Source organism: Nematolebias whitei, chromosome 20 (genome assembly GCF_014905685.2).
Source record: "Nematolebias whitei isolate Nwh7 chromosome 20, NemWhi1, whole genome shotgun sequence".
NCBI lineage: Eukaryota > Metazoa > Chordata > Actinopteri > Cyprinodontiformes > Rivulidae > Nematolebias > Nematolebias whitei.
This window is the reverse complement of record NC_056517.1, coordinates 23582437-23599834: the sequence shown is the minus strand read 5'-3', so window position 1 is coordinate 23599834 and position 17398 is coordinate 23582437.

Sequence of the window (17398 nt, the reverse complement as noted above, 5' to 3'; positions counted from 1 at the left end):
GTCATGAGCGCGAGGTATTTACTAACTGAAAGTGTTCAACTACCGGGGCCCCGAAAAAGAGTCAGCCGTGAGCTTATAAAGGGAGAGGAAGACAGGTGCAGCCAGTTGAGCGCAATCAGCGCTGCTGGCTGCAGTGAAGACAACGTTAAACTAGGAGTGAAGACAAACCTCAACCCACATGCAGAGAAAGAGAAAAGCAAAAGAATAGATCCCCAGAACAAAAACAAGTGAACAGAGTGACACAAAAACCTAACTGACAGACGTGATTCGTGACATATCTTTCTGTACATCATTTTTTAGCATACAATTTTTTTTGTACAAGACGTCTAGAATCATCATAAATTCATCATATGATTTGTTCACATCATCTACATATACATCATCCCATTTTTGTTTATCCAACTCATCTTTTAATTTGTTCAATGCTTTTTTTGAAGTGTTTATTATTTTGTTCTTTCTTATAATTGTTTTAACTATATCATCATCATTCTTATAAATAGTGAAAACTGGTAAATGATCACTGAGATCTGCCTTCAAAATACCACTCAGCACATCACACTCTGTTACATTTGTAAAAATATTATCAATTATTGTAGCACTTTGATTTGTGATTCTTGTAGGATTAGATATTAACGGACAAAAATTTAAACTATACATTGAATTTATGAATGTACTTATGTTTTTTGAATCAGTGATGTTTCCCAAGTCAATATTGAAATCTCCACATAAAAAAACTTTTTTATTTCTTCTCTTTTCTAGCAACTCCAATATTTTATCAGTGAATAACTCAATATTTGAGGATGGAGATCGATATACACAACTTATTATGATGTTCTTTCCATTATTGTTTATTATTTCTATTGTTATCATTTCCAACATATTTTCCACAATTATTGACATTTCGCTAATCAATTTGCATTTTATTTCATGGTTTATAAATATAGCCACACCTCCACCTCTTTTGTTTTTTCTGTTCATATGATGTAATTCATACCCTTCAATAAAAGCATTATTTATATTTCCTTCATTTAACCATGTCTCAGATAATGTTATTATTTTGAAAGTCTTATTTAACCCTTTTAAATAATCTGAAATGTTTGATATGTTTGCATTTAAGCTTCTACAATTTAAATGCACAATAGAAAGATCTTCGTTAGTTGTGTTTATATCATTAAACTGATCATCATTATAATATATACTTTCATTTCTAAATGGAAAAACATTTCTGTCAATCTCATCTTCAACATTGAATTCTGATTCATCATACGTCATTGTAATTCAGTGTATTTATTCATCAGACTTTTTCTTATGAATTTTGTGTTCAATATATCTCATTATCTATGTTTATTTGTCATCTAGATTTATCTGAGTTTGTCAAGATCCTTCATGTATTTTATTATTTTTGCTTGCGATCCATCTTGAACTTTTATCCATACTTTTCCGTTTCTTGTCCATGTAGAAAATACTTTGTTTTGTTTTTTTAATAACCGTGCTTCACGTGCCAGATTTCCATTTCTTTTTGTTAAATGTTCATTTGTATACACTTTTGTTCCCTTGAGTTTTTTTGCCTGCATTATTACCTTATTTCTTAATTTCCTGCTAATGAATTTCAAAACAATAACCGGTTTAGACTTATCAATTTTGCTGGGCAGGGTGTGACACAAAGAGATGTCTTCATGATGTATGTCGATCTTCTTATCTTGCAAAAAGGAGATCACCCGCTCTTCTAATGTTAGTTGCTCCTGTGGAGATGAATCTTCAGTCGTTTCCTTCCCAGAAGTAGTGCTTGCATAGGTACGTTTTATTTCTAATCCAGTTATAAGAAGATTGCCTTGTCTTGAAATCTGTTCCAAGTCATCTAATTTTTCTTCAAGTTCCATTATTTTTTTATCCTTGAGATTTATTTGTAGTTTTAATTGTTTCACTTCCTCAAACAACCCAATCAGAAGTTTCTGCTGGGATGTTAAATTTGCGAGTTCAGCACTCATGAAGCTCAAGGATTTTTTTATCTCCTCAATATCGTCTGAGCTTGGTTCCAGGAAATCATGTTTTTTTACTTTGGATTTTGCCATAATTTACTCACTTCCACCTGCCCGATGGCAGCGGTCCGACAATTTGTTAGCCCAGAGCCGCCCTCCACCACCACAGACCAGCAGACGCCGGAAGTCGGACTCTTGGAGACCAGATCCCGCAGCTCCAGACGCTCCAAGAACCACGGCAGCAGATCGGCCCTCACAGGAACAAAGATCCAACGGCGATATCCTCCCGCACTGCCGCACCTCGTCCCAGCAGCTGCAGCCCCTCGGCTCGACAGCCGAAAGCCGACACTAGCTACGGGGTCCACCCGCCTCCTGAACGCAGTCCGCCACCTGGCCGCTACCTGGGTTGCTCATCCAGAATGCACAGACACAAGAAACATTATAAACCAGGATAACAGACAACTTAGTATAAAACCCATTGAAATGAGTACCTTGCACTTAGGAACTAGCAACTGGTTACAAAAATTGGAGTTTAAAATAAATGAAAAATCATCTAATGTCAAACCCCCCCCCCCCCCACCCCCCCACCCCCCCCAAAAAAAAAGTTAGAAGGCACATTTACAGCCTGAAGGTTTAATGCTCAAAATCACTTTATAAGGTACGAATTTCCTGACTGTCTGAAATTAGACATACTGTATTGTAGTCCGACAGTACAAGACTTTTCTCCTTGCTTTGTGGGACTAATACCACAGGCATCTCCCTCCTTTTTTTAGTGCTAAACTAATTTCACAGTGGGCTGCGGAAATAACAAGGATAACCAGAAACCCTGTTGGGTGACCTATTGTGGCCTCTGATTTGATATGCCTGTACGAGGTGGTATATTAACATAAAGTACAGCAATAAATCTTTATAACAGCTGGCGTTGGCTTGAAATTTATAGGCACTTTTCTTTTTTTTTTTTCTTTTTTTTAAACTCATGAAGTCATTTAACAAAAAGTTCATTTTCACTGTGGGGAAAAGTCACTTAAATTGATTCAGGGGCAGCCGGTGTGGACGGATGCCATAATTCATCAATTCTGGAGTCTAATTTGCAGAAGTGCCCCTGAGATTAGCAGAGAAGTAAAAGAAGGGCCACAGCTTCTGACTACACCACTCTATGCTGGGAGGCTTGACAATGGATGAAAATTGAGCTATGGTGAAAATGTCTTATTTTTAATAATGCACAAGTTTCTGTAGAAGCAGGCATATTGTTTGCACCAAATTTCTATTAGCCTGTTTGCATATGTTCACAACAAAAATCATATACATCATATAAAAATGTCCTCTCTGAATGACATTACAGCTCAGCAGTTAATATAATGGACATCTCTCCTAAACACATTTTAAATATTCATGCGTTGCTTTTACAATTCCCCCATTGCAACAGATATTTGTTTGTAGTGTCTGTAAACAGATTTTGGATCTAAATGTTGAAGTCTGCAAACCCCTCAAAGTCTGTGTTTGTTTGTCATTTACTGCTACAATTCACTGAGAGAGATGATGGAACAAAGACACCAAATTCCGTTTATGAAAAGTCGTAAAGAAAAAAATCACTTGAAGCAATATACCTAGAATGAAAAATAATACAAAACGTTAACTTTTTTTCTTTGTTCATCTTGGTATCAAGGCTCATTTACAAACATTATACATTGTAGTTTGAAAAAAAAAAACATTTTTCAGTTCACAACTCATTGGTGAGGGTCATTGGATTAGAAGTTACATTACACTTTCTAAAACTGACTACAAATAAGGACAGAAAAGTGAGTAGTTTCATTTTTATATTGTCAACAGAGTTTTCAAAAGTGAAATATTTGGTCTGTGGTTAATAAAAGACGTAATTACAAAAATGGCACTAAAAGAAGAGATGTGGACTCTGTGTTCTACATATAAAGATAATCATACAACCTGTGTGACTGTGTGATTTATTTCTTTAAAACGTTGACAGTGGGGCAGGGTTTGCAATATGCATTCAATAAATTTTCATCTAATGATCTGGATTATTTAAGTGCAAAGACAAAAACCAGTGCATCTTGATTTCATCCTAAAATGTATCTGTTCATGACTTCTCCACACATACTCCTACATAAAGGTACATCTCAAAAAATATGATTATTGAGAAAAAGTTGATTTTTTTTTGTCAGTTACTTCAGAAAGTGAAACTCATATATATTATATAGATTCATTACACATAGTGAAATACAGTAATCCCTCGTTTATCGTGGGGGTTCGGTTCCGAACTCACCCACAATAGGTTAAATTCCGCGAAGGAGCGACGTTATATTTATTTTAGTATTTATATACTTAAGTTTTTAGAAACCCTTCCCACACTCTTGCAATGTTCTAAACTCTTAAATCTACGTCATTTTGACAACATACGTATAGTACTGTATATGCATCTACTATATTTTACTTACCAGCTCTGCAGAACAGCAGAGTCAGAGAGTCAAAGTCACAGTCAGAGAGATTTATTTGTCATTCGCATCTCATGTGGTATAATCATAATAATAATAATAATAATAATAAACTTTATTTCTATAGCACCTTCCAACAATGCCTTGCATTGACCAAGGTGCTTCACAAGACCAAACAAGATTAAAAACAGGACACAATAAATCAGTGCAAATTAAAAACACAACGAGAATAAAAGAAGGTAAAAGAGATAAAATAAATAAACAAATACTAAATACTAAACTACTAAAAATTAAACATTAAAAGCCCTTTTAAATAAGTAGGTTTTCAGTTTGGCTTTGAACAGAACCAGATCAGAGATGGTACGCAGCTCATAGGGAAGAGTATTCCAGGCTGTTGGGCCTGCAACAGAAAAGGACCGGTCCCCCCATTGTTTGCACCTTGAGCGTGGTACCACCAGCAGATTTTGACCAGCAGACCGTAAAGCTCTGCTGGGCTGGTGGACTTTCATCCATCCATCCATCCATTATCTTTACCCGTTTATTCCATTTTGGGTCACGGGGGTCGCTGGTGCCCATGTCCAGCAATCACTGTGCGAGGGGCGGGGTACACCCTGGACGGGTCGCAAGTCCATCACAGGGCCACATGGAGACAAACGAGACAAACAACCATTCACTCTCTTACTCACACCTAGGGACAATTTAGAGTTACCAATTAGCCTAACATGCATGTTTTTGGACTGTGGGAGGAAACCGGAGCACCCGGAGAAAACCCACGCATGCACGGAGAGAACATGCAAACTCCACCCAGAAAGGCCCCTGGACCGGGATTTGAACCAGGGACCTGCTCACTGAGAGGCAGCAGCTCTACCAGTTGCGCCACCGTGCTGCCTGGTGGACTTTCAAAAGTTCTGAAATAAAAGGTGGTGCAAGGCCATTCAAAGCTTTAAAAACAAACAGTAGCAGCTTGAACTGTATCCTAAACTGAACTGGGAGCCAGTGTAAAGATGAAAGGACAGGAGTGATATGTTCATATTTACGTGTGTTAGTCAACAAGCGAGCAGCAGAGTTTTGTACAAGCTGTAAACGGGAGATAGAAGAATGATTAATACCCACATATAAGGCGTTACAGTAATCAAGCCTAGAGCTCACAAAGGCATGGATGGCCTTCTCCAGATCACTACGGCTAAGGAGTGATTTTACTTTGGAAAGCAGACGGAGCTGAAAGAAGCTGGTTTTCACAACAGAACTGATCTGTTTATCTAGCTTTAAGTTAAAGTCAAGCTCCACTCCTAGATTTTTTACCACCTGGTTGGCGTGGGGGAGCGGAAAACCTAGACTGGGAGAGATGTTGCATGAATTACTGGAAGCACCAAATAAAATCCATTCAGTTTTATCGTTATTGAGGTGGAGAAAATTCTGAGACAGCCAGTGCTTAATGTCGTTTAAGCAGCTGGCAATAGAGTTGAAACTGAGTGAGGAACTGGGAGTGACCGGCAGATAGATTTGTAGATCATCTGCATACAGATGAAAAGACAGATTATGGTGTGCAATGATGGGTCCTAATGGTAGCATGTAAAGTGAGAAGAGAACAGGCCCCAGAATGGATCCCTGCGGTACACCAGAGGTCAAAGAGACTGAAGAAGAGGACAGATCACCAATCATAACAGAGAAAGTTCTGTCTGTTAAATAGGACTTAAACCACTTGAGCACAACACCCTGAAGGCCAACCTGCTGAGCCAAACGAGTGATTAGGACCTGATGGTCTACAGTATCAAAAGCTGCTGAGAGGTCCAACATCACCAGCAGAACAGGTTTTTTGGCATCAAGAGACAAAATAATATCATTCTGTACTTTGAGTAGTGCAGATTCAGTGCTATGACGTGGTCTGAAGCCAGATTGAAATATTTCAAACAAGTTGTTGTGTTCTAAAAAAGATTGCAACTGAATGAAAACAACCTTTTCCAGAACTTTGGATAAAAATGACAAGTGTGAAATTGGCCTAAAATTAGAAAAAGCTGTAGGATCTAAACCCGTTTTTTTAAGAAGAGGCCTGACCACAGCATGTTTGAAAACAGACGGGACATAACCTGAACTTAGACAGCTATTAATAAATGTCAGAATACAAGGACCAATAACATCCAAGGACTGCTTGAACATCTTAGAGGGAATGATGTCCAGGGTACAGTCTGTAGGTTTCATCTGCTGAACCACCTTAACGAGGTGAGGTAGTGAGACCAGGTCGAATTGATCAAACACAGCAGAGGTTATTGAGGGAGCACATAACTGAACAGCATTGTATGTACTGACAATGTTCTGCTTGATAGAGTCTATTTTGTTCACAAAGTAATCAAGAAAACCATCACAGGTAGACTGTGTAGCAGTTTTCAGAACATTGATGGAGGGATTAATGACAGACTGAATGGTATTAAATAAAACCCTTGGCCGGTTAAAACTGGTAGAAATTAAATTAGAAAGATATTGTGATTTGGCCTGCTTTACAGCTTTTTGATATTCATGAAGACAGTCTCTCAGTATGTCCTGGGACACATGAAGCCTGTCTTTCTTCCATCTGCGTTCTGCTTTCCTGCAGCGTTGTCTAAAAGTCCGAGTGGTACCATTAAGCCAGGGATCTGGTTTGATTTTTGTAGAAGTCTGTCTTAAAGGAGCGATGGAGTCCAAGATCTTTGTAGAAGTGTACTGAAAGGAGGTGATCAATTCTTCTGCATGTAGAGATGAGTCCAGACTTTCAGCGGAGTATAAGTCAGTGCTTCTAAATGCAGCAGCAAACTGACCTGGAGTGGAGGGAGTGATGAAGCGGCAGTAACGTGCTGGAAGCATAGTCTTTACCGAGGGAGGAGTGGAAAATTCAAATATAATAGGAAAGTGGTCTGAAATACAAGTGTCCAAAATTTCTATAACAGATACACGAAGGCCGTGAGAGATGATTAAGTCCAAAGTATGACCATGACTGTGTGTGGACCCTGACACAGATTGTGACAGGTTAAAAGAATCCAGAAGGCTTTGAAAGTCAGCAGAAAGTTGGTTACAGGGACAGCAAACATGAACGTTAAAATCACCACATAAAAGCAAACTGTCAAATTTTGACAACAGTTCAGCTAACAGTTCTGAGAATTCATTAATGAAATCCTTATAATATTTTGGAGGGCGATATAAAACACCACACAGCAGGGGGTGTGCAGATTCCATCACAAACAGCTGAAGCTCAAAGCTGCTGTAGTTTTGAGGAGGCAGTGGGCGGCAGGTGAGTTTATCACTGAACACAGCAGCGAGACCGCCCCCATGGCCAGACACACGCGGTGCACTCAGGTAGGAGTATCCAGGTGGGAGGAGCTCAGAAAATGCACTGTTGTCCCCTGGTTTCAGCCCGGTCTCAGTCATCAGAAATAAATCCAAACGATGAGTAGAGATCAGATCGTTTAGCATAAAGGTTTTATTTGAGAGCGATCGGGCATTAAACAGGGCTGCATGCACTGGTACACAACCATTTGCGTCATCAGCTGCTCGGACAAGCGGGCGGAGGTTCTGTTGCACGCAGCCCCCCCTCCTAGTCCCCACAGAGCGACAAGGTAGAAACTGAAAGTTGACGCCAGGATTAACAGGAACGAGGCATCGATGACGATATACCAGGGAATGTCGGAGGTCGACGATGCCAAACTCCGAAGGTAAGTCCTGCAGTAGAAGCCGATGATCAACCGTACTGTGAGAGGAGAGGTAGAATTTGAATTTGACGAGGACTCCCGCTCTCCTTCCACGTCTTCTGCGGCGTTTGTTGCGTAGCAACGTCCCGATAGTGCGGCGTAGATAGGCAGGCACAGACGCCAGGAAGGGCAGTGGTTTCTTAAAATGTCCAGTTTTACCAAAAACCGGTGCATTGTTTAGCAAATCCTGGATCTTTAGCAGAGTTGAGCGGTCGTACACTAGAAGTGAGGATACATCATGGATGAAGAGAAGGCAAAACATGAGTAACTTTAACAAATTCAGGAGAGGTAGACTGTGTGCCATTAACAAAGGCGCCATCTTGGAGAATATCATGTATACAACACAATAACATGTAGTGGTATGTGGTTGGAACAAGATTATGTACGCAGGGTCCCAGTTACATCCAACAATAAAATGTAAAAGAAAAACACTAATAAGATCTAAGATATGGACTGTACATGGACTGTCCTATTATAACGCCTTTCCATCTGATCAAGATGCTCAAAGCGCTTTATACTACAATCTGTGCGCTCATTTACTCATTCACACAGCACTCCACTAGATCTCTACAAAGCTAACTGATCAAATATTTCTAAAGAGACTGATCAGTGCTTTTATCACATTCATACACCGATGGAACACACATCAGATGAAATAAGGGGTTCGGTGTCTTGACCAGGGACACTTCAGCATGTGTTGGTGGATTCAAACCCCAACTCTTGCACTGGAGGACAACTGCTCTAACCACTCAGCCACAGCCACCCATATATGAACTAAGACAGCTAAATAATACACTAAATACTAGTAGCATAAAAAACATTATGTCGAACAGCAGCACGAACATGAGTCTGTGAGCAGATGAGCACGAATGAACACAGCAACATGAAACAGATCAGCAGCAACACGATGTGATTTTTCACAGTGATAATCCTGACTAGAGATTCATGAGTCTAACAGCTTTGAGGTAGAAGCTGTTCCTCAGTCTAGTGGTTCTACACTTAATGCTCTTCAACCTCCTGCCTGAGGGGAGCGGGGCAAAAATGTGTGTGCTGGGTGAGTGGGGTCCTTCATGATGCAGGTGGTCCTCTGCCTGCATCTGGAGGTGTAGATGTCTGTGATGGTGGGGAGGATGACTCCAACAGACTTCTGTGCAGCCTTCACCACTCTCTGCAAAGCTTTTCTTTCTGCAGCTCTGCAGCCTCCATGCCACACGTTGAAGCTGGAGCACAGGATGCTATCCACTGCACACCTGTAGAAGGAGGTGATGACTGAGCTTCCCAAACCAGCTCGTCTCAGCCGTCTGAGGAAGTAGAGTCTGATGAGCTTTCTTCATCAGGCTGGTGGTGTTGTTGCTCCAGCTGAGGTTGTCATTCATGTGTACACCCAAGTACTCGTAGCTGGAGACCACTTCCACCACAGATCCTCTTATGTTCAGGGGGGTGTAGGTGAGCAGTGGCTCAGTTCATTTCCAGTCCATATCAGTTCTGTTTCTGCAAACGTACCCCGCAACAACGAAGTCCACAATCAATGTTCTCTTAAACCTACTAATTTTAACAATATTCTCATATGTAGTTACTAAATTTTATTTACCAGTGTGTCCCCACTCGGAGGTCCTCGTCGTTGACCGGTTAAAACAGATGAAAAACGTGTGGTTGAGCTTCAGATGGGCCATGGCCACGTGCTGATGGCTCATTGTTGGCCAGTTGAAAAACATGAAAAAGGTCCCACTGAGCTTCAGATGGCGCGCCAGACCTTTGGTCACTCACGTTTGCTCGGAGGTTCACGTGGGCGGGCTACCAGCTCTCAAGATTCACCAAGAGGTCTGGAAGTCAAGTTATGCTCCAGGGGCGCCAATCAGATCAAAACTTTACCTCTGTTTTTTTCAGCTGAAGGAAATGGGGCTTCTGGGTGGGGCCCTGTTGCCTTCTGGGAAATGTGGTCATTATGAGTGGGGATACAGTGGAGGCTTACAGAGAGAAAACTACAAAATGGTGGCACCTGTTTGAAGTATTTTATTTTTTGTTAAGTTTTAACTGTACAGTACTGTATCCAGTACTGTCCCAATCATGTGAGTAATATTAAAGTTGACAATCATGTGTCTTGTACAATTATTATTATTTTTGTACAAAATTATGGACTGTATGTCCACAGATCGTGATAGAGTGAGTCCGCAGAAGTTGAACTGCAAAGTAGCAAGGAAATACTCTATTGCAAATCTTTATTTATTGTAATTTGGGTGATTATGGCTTGCAAATAATGAAATAATGAAAAAACAAATTTCAGTATCACAGAAAATTAGAATATAATGATAAAGTTCCATGTTGGAAACTCATGCACACTATACACAAACGAATCCTAGACAAGAGCAACAAAATGTTGCAAGTCAATGTAAAAAATGCCAAGTCAAGCCACTCTTGAACCAGAGACATCGTCTGAAGCGTCTTACCTAGGCTGAGGACTTCAAAAAACACTGTCGACAACACCAGCAGATGACATGGTCCCCCAAACCATTACTGACAGTGGAAATTTCACTCTGAACTTCAAACGTGGATTCTGGGCTTCTCCTGTCTTCCTCCAGACTCTGGGACCTTGATTTCCAAATGAAATGCAAAGTTTACTTTCATCTGAAAATAGGACATTGGACCACTGAGCAACAGTCCAGTTCTTTCTTTCCTCAGCCAGGTAAGACACTTCTGACGTTGTCTCTGGTTCAGGAGTGGCTTGACTTGAGGAATGTGACATTTGTGGTCCATGTCTAGGATTTGTCTGTCCATACTGTGCATGAATTTCCAATATGGAACTTTATCACAATATTCTAATTTTCTGAGATTCTGAGTTTTCTTTATTTGTAAGACATAATCATCAAAATTGCAAGAAATAAAGGCTTGACATATTTTACTTTGAGTGTAATGAATCTGTTTAAATCATGAGTTTCACTTTCTGAAACAACTGACAGAAAATATAGAACTTTCTCACGAAAATCTAAATGTTTTAGATGTACCTGTATTACACGTTCATATATGACTTGGTATAAACTAGTCAATTTACATCCTTGATGCAATTTATGTTCACAAAAACATGCAAATCTTGGATTTCAATAATTTGTTCAACCTTTATTTGTACAGGTTGGGACTCATTTGCAAGACAGACCTGATTTTACTATAAAACATCTGCATTGCTCTTTGGAATGTTTTCTCACATCTGCAAACAATCTATTACTAAACTCAAGAAAAACAAAAATACTTAGTCAACTTTTCATTAACAATGTTTATTTAAATTAAAATCAGTTTAGCATCAGGCTCACACTGCTTGTTAAAAATATCAATACAAATGAGATTATAATTTTTTTTAGTTTTTCTTCTTTACAATTTTCTTATCAAGCAATGGGTTTCAAGTCATGAACACAACACAGATCTTATATCTTTAATCTGTTTTTCCCCCTCACTCTCAACTTATAATTCAGACAAAGTCGTGTTGATGAAACCTGCATTATTCATAGCAAAGACAAAAGACTCAACCCTCATCGTTGTTGAATTTCAACAAAGCATTTCTTTGGATTCAGTGGACCGTGCTATCTGGAAATTGCTATGTAGGCTTGAGGTAGGTGTGCATACAGTGATAACAAGCTTTGAAGCTCCATCAGTGTGATGTTCTTAGTCCATGCAGCCCCATTTCACATCTACACACACACACACACACACAGACTGCTGAAAATGCAGCTTCAGTTTTGGTACCAGGCAGACAGACAGACAAAACGATGACTTTATTAATTCCTGAAGGGCAAATTGGTTGTCATAGCAGCCAGGTGTGTTGAGAAAGTAGAGGGGTTGGCACAAACAAAACACACACAAAAAGAAAATAATACATAAAACATGGTGGCTGAGAACACACCGACCTCAGAAAGCAAAACTGCAACAGCTTTCAGAACAGGTTGATGCTCATGACTTTTTCATGCTACATTCAAAACAAGATAATGAATGTGCCGAACTTTGTGCCATGAATTGTACGTCCCTCTGAGGCAAAGCATTGAGGTTGCACTTTAAATAATTTAAGATTATTGTTTGAAAAAAGAGCAACATGTGTGTCAAAAGGCAAAGATGGAGTTGAACATTTTGTTTGTTTTTCAATCAGGCAAACAAATCCTCAAATTTAGTCAAATGTGTGGGAGTTCGGGTCTTCTGCAGCTCCTGAAACTCCAAGACACTGCCAGTCAACCACATCTGCAACCCATTCCCCTGATGAGCATCAGGAGTACATAAGGGGTAAAGTACATATACTTTATATATGCTTCCATTAGGTAAAGTTATTAAACAGCATGGGATACATTTTCATCGCTATGCTGATGATGCACTATTATATTTGTCCATGAAACTCAATTAATCCAATCAGTTACTTAGACTACAAGCATGTCTTAAAAACATAAAATCCTGGATGACCCTAAATTTTCTGCTTTTGAACACAGACTAGACTGAGGTTTTGGTTTTTGGACCTGAGCATCATTAGGAATATTTTGTTTCAATTTTTCTCCCTCCTTAGATGACATTAAGTTGGCCTACACTTCTAATGTTAAAAATCTTGGTGTTATTTTTGATCAGGACATGTATTTTAACCCCCACATTAAAAACGTTACAAGAACCACCTTCTTCCACCTGCGTAATATAGCTAAAATCAGAAATATCTTATCTAAAAATGATGCAGAAAAACTGGTCCATGCATTCATCCCGTCTAGACTGGACTATTGCAATGGTTTATTATCTGGGGGTCAAATGATTCTTTTAAAATGTCTTCAGTTGATGCAAAATGCTTCTGCCAGAGTCTTAACTGGAGTTAGTAGGAGAGATCATATCTCTACAGTTTTAGTTTCTCTCCTTTGGCTCCTTGTTAAATTCAGAATAGAATTCAAAATCTTACTTCTAACCTACAAAGCTCTCAACAACCTGGCTCCATCTTATATTACAGATCTTATTGTTCTATATTTTCCTAACAGAGCACTTCCGTCTCAGACTGTAGGTGTACTCGTGATTCCTAGAGTTTCCAAAAACAAAACGGGAGGAAGATCTTTCAGTTATCAGGCTCCTCTCTTGTGGAACCAACTTCCAAATTCTGTTTGTGAGGCTGACACATTGTCCAGTTTTAAGACTGGGCTTAAGACTTTCCTTTTTTGCTAAATCCTATAGTTAGTGTTGGCTTGGGTTTCCTGAGCTGTCTCTTAGTTATGCTGCTATAGGCTTAGACTGCTGGAGGACAAACTGACCACAATTTTTCGCTCTGCTACTGTCTTTACTTACTCTGCTCAACCTGTTTTGTATTTGTAATTATTTTTTCTATCCTTGTCATGTGTTTTTGTCTTTCAGGTACACCTGCACCTATATCTGGACCTACCATTCTGTGTTTGTCTGTCTCTCCTTCCTGTTCCTCTCATACCCAACCGGTCAAAGCAGATGGTCGCTTGTCCTGAGCCTGGTTCTGCTGGAGGTTTCTTCCTTTGAAAAGGGAGTTTTTCCTTTCCATTGTTGCCACTGTGCTTGTTCAAGATGGGAGACTGCAACAAAGTGAAGATTCAACTTGTTTGCTGGCCTCCTTAGATAGAGAACTTTACTAATTGGCTTTTCTATGTATGTGAATGTTCCTGTAAAGTGCACTGAGACAACTTTGTTGTAATTTGGCGCTATATAAATAAACTGAATTTAATTGAATAAGGCTGCAGAAGAGCTCTACTCCCCGCTGGAGCATTACATGCCTACCGGTATTTGTGCTTCTAACCTCTACATGTGATTAACTTTAATAGTTAAACTTACCTTGTGCTCTCTCCATGTTTAGCCTTGATGCCTGTGTTTCATCACACCCTCAACTTCTCTGAGAAACAACCCTGGATTCCTTGTGAACCTCCTCAGGTTTGTCTACCACCTTCCAATCACTTGCCTGCCACACCTCTGACTTTCTGCTTTCGCCTTTCCCCTGTGCTGGAACCCCTTTTAGATTCTCTTCCTCACTTCGTCCATGACGCCAACTGTAAGAAAATAAATTTCATCACTCCACGTCAATTGAGCTCCACCAACCTGAAATCTCTCCTTGCTCCCCAGATTTCCAGAGCACCCCCCCCCCCCGTACATTGTGATATTAGCACTGTACATACAGCACTGCTAATTTTTCTACATTTGGAGTCTGCTTTGCTTCAGTTCATACACTCTGGGTTCCTAGCATTCGTTACAGAATGATGTGCATCTCTTTATGGCGACGAGGATAAGAACAATAAGAACAAAAAGAAAATAGGCAAAGACAGTGCTACCATTTTCACTCAGTGATGTAAACAAGGTAAATATGTTTTGCTTCTCACTTTGCCGTGATCAGAACTGAGTCAGCAGCTTTAACAAAAGCACCATTAAATACAAGTTGTACTTCTATGACTTGTATGTAACAGCAGGTTAACGATGGAAACAGTACAGTAAGGAAGATGAGCACAATTGGAGTTTTTCCAACATCCCGTACGGTTGGGCTGCTGACTAAATTAGCCGCTACAGAAAAAAGGCCCCAAAGCGAATGCAGCGCCTCGTCTTGAGCCCAGTACCTCCACCGTCATAAAAAATAAAACAGATACAACACCCCCATGTTAGGGAAGCTTTCAACTCCTACTCAGCATCTATGTTAATATTTCATGTCCTCCTCTTACTTATTTTAGCGGGAATAATTGATCTGGAAAGAGTCCTGCCATGCAGAAATGAAAGGCTCAGAAAAACTGGTTATAGAGAAAAGGGTTTTGTTCAAGTTCTGCTGCTTTTATTTTGTTTTGTGCTGAAAAAAAAATATCTTAAGCTACAATTTTTTGTTTTCTGATGGGAAAAAAAGGATTCTGAAGTGCCTCTAAAAATATGTTAGATACAGTAGTTTGTGTGACAGGTAGTGGACAAGTTGCTTTAAAGCTTCTTTTGTGCAAAGTTGAAGACACTTTTAAAGCAACAACCTCTGACAAACATAGCTCATTATTTTGCCATTATTCGTCCAGTCCATTTCAAACATTCACCAACGTCACAAATAAATATTCCTCAGCACTGTGTTATGGACTTATTAGAGCTGAGCTCCTATTTTTGCAGCCATCGCAGAAACCCAATTGATTCTTTCACAGGGATGAGGTCTAAGGTCAGCCAGGGCCTGGAATTGTATTCAGTCATGCACAAAGACACCTCCAAAAGAGCCGCACCTGCCAGCAACTCATCCTTTGTGAGTTCCCAATGCATGGAATGAAAGAAAGAGATCTCAGGTGATGCATTTAGATGACCACAGAGACAAAATTAGTTAAATTAAGTTCATGGCAGTGGTAAGACACAAAAAATGTCCCTCTCAGGAAAATAAAGGTTACTTAGATTGCCATTTCCCAGACTGAGAATGTTTTGCTCCTAAGCATGTCAGGTGTCATTTAAAGATTTTTGTTGAAGTGATGGAAGAGGCATTCAGTTTGTTTCTGTGTGATGCTGAGTAAAGAAAAAAGAATACCTCAGTGACAAGTAGCACTGCAAGCCAATGGTAGACCAAGACAAATAAAGTCAAATGGCCATTTGTCATGCTGACAGTTGAAATCCTATCCCAGTAATTACACCTGATGCCTGGCCTCGAGATCAAACCGCTCATTTCAGCACGGGGACAAACGATGTGGAGCTTGGGATTGCTTTAGGGATCAATGGACTTCATCAGGAAGCAAGTTAAACTAAAAAACAATAATTGATTCACATCCTACAATATATTTGCTGCATGTGATATATCTTGACAACAGATAGTCACCTTTCTTTACGATATCGGAGACAAGAGGACTTGGAGACAATCAATGCCCCGATGAGAAGACAATCCCTCTTAACAATGTTTTCTGTCGCAGAATGAGCCGACCACATATCATGTTGAAACCTCATCTCTCATGCATTATGGGTGTACAGTGTTTCACGGAGCTCAGGTTTATTCCTGAAACTGCTTTTAGGTGTAATAATACCTTTGTACAAAATGTTGCAATAAATACCAGAGATTTAAAGAAAACAGAACCTGTAAGTGTTTCATGTATTTACAAAGAATAGTTCAAGGATTATTGGATTTCCTTCTAACGTCTAACATGTTTCAAAGAAGGTGTTTTCATGGTGGTTTGCATTTGTTTGAAGGGCACACTGCAGCTTCCTCAAACATATCTATAGACAGTATTATGCGTATGAAGCATTCACACTATTGAAATCTATTTTTCTTCCAAACATTTTTTTTTAGCATCTTTATTGTTCCAAAATTTGGGGGTTATTTCAACAAATCATATATCAAAACGTTCAGCTCATTTGGTGACGTGGGGTGAGGTTTGTGTCAGGTGAGTGGAATCGGATGCTCACATACAGTATATGAACCCAAAATAGAAGCTTATATTTCAATTTCGCCTTTTTTTTTCTTTTAAATATGCATCTAATTATGTTTTAATCAACTCCATACTGTTCAAAAATGATGGCAAGAAAAACAAAATATTTAATGTATGGTCAAACTATTTTTTTGTTGGGGAGATCCTCTCTTAAAAAAAAAGTACTTTTATCTTACCTTTATTTTAAGATGAAGTCCATGTGCTCCATTGCTCTATTGTAAAACTCGTCATGGTTTGCCTTTATTAAAAACAAAAAGAGCAGTTTACCTTTTTCCCACTTGTTTGAGGCAGATCGTTCAGCTCGAGAGTTGGTCTTCCTCTTTCTAATACATTCTGTTCTGACTGAAAATCAAGTTTAGAAAAATCTTTTAGTTTTGGGATATGATTTTCCAGTTTGTCTAAACAAATGTAAACAAGTGTACCATTATAAATTTGCTTCACCCCGGCCCCTCTGCATAACAGAAGAATGCACAACGACTGCACATTCCATTGTCCTTATGGGGCAGCACTGCACTGCCCCCTATCCGTGAGGCAGGGTACTTTCTGCCTCACCTTGTATTTATGACAGATTAATATATTGAATGAATGTGTAACATATGTCTTCTTTATAGACAGACTGTAGAACCTCAGCATATGCAGCACATAATCAAACATGTATATTGGAAATATAAAGACAGACAGCATTTTGCATGGACCAATCCCCTACTTCATTTATTGTATATGACACAGCGCCCCCAGAGGTGAAGCACAGCACTACATTTATTCTGATGCATGCTCAATAATCCAGGTAGAAAAATCCAAAAAAGTTCAATCTGGTCCTCTGGACATTAAAAAAAAAAAAAAAAAAAAAAAAAAAAAAAACAAAAAAA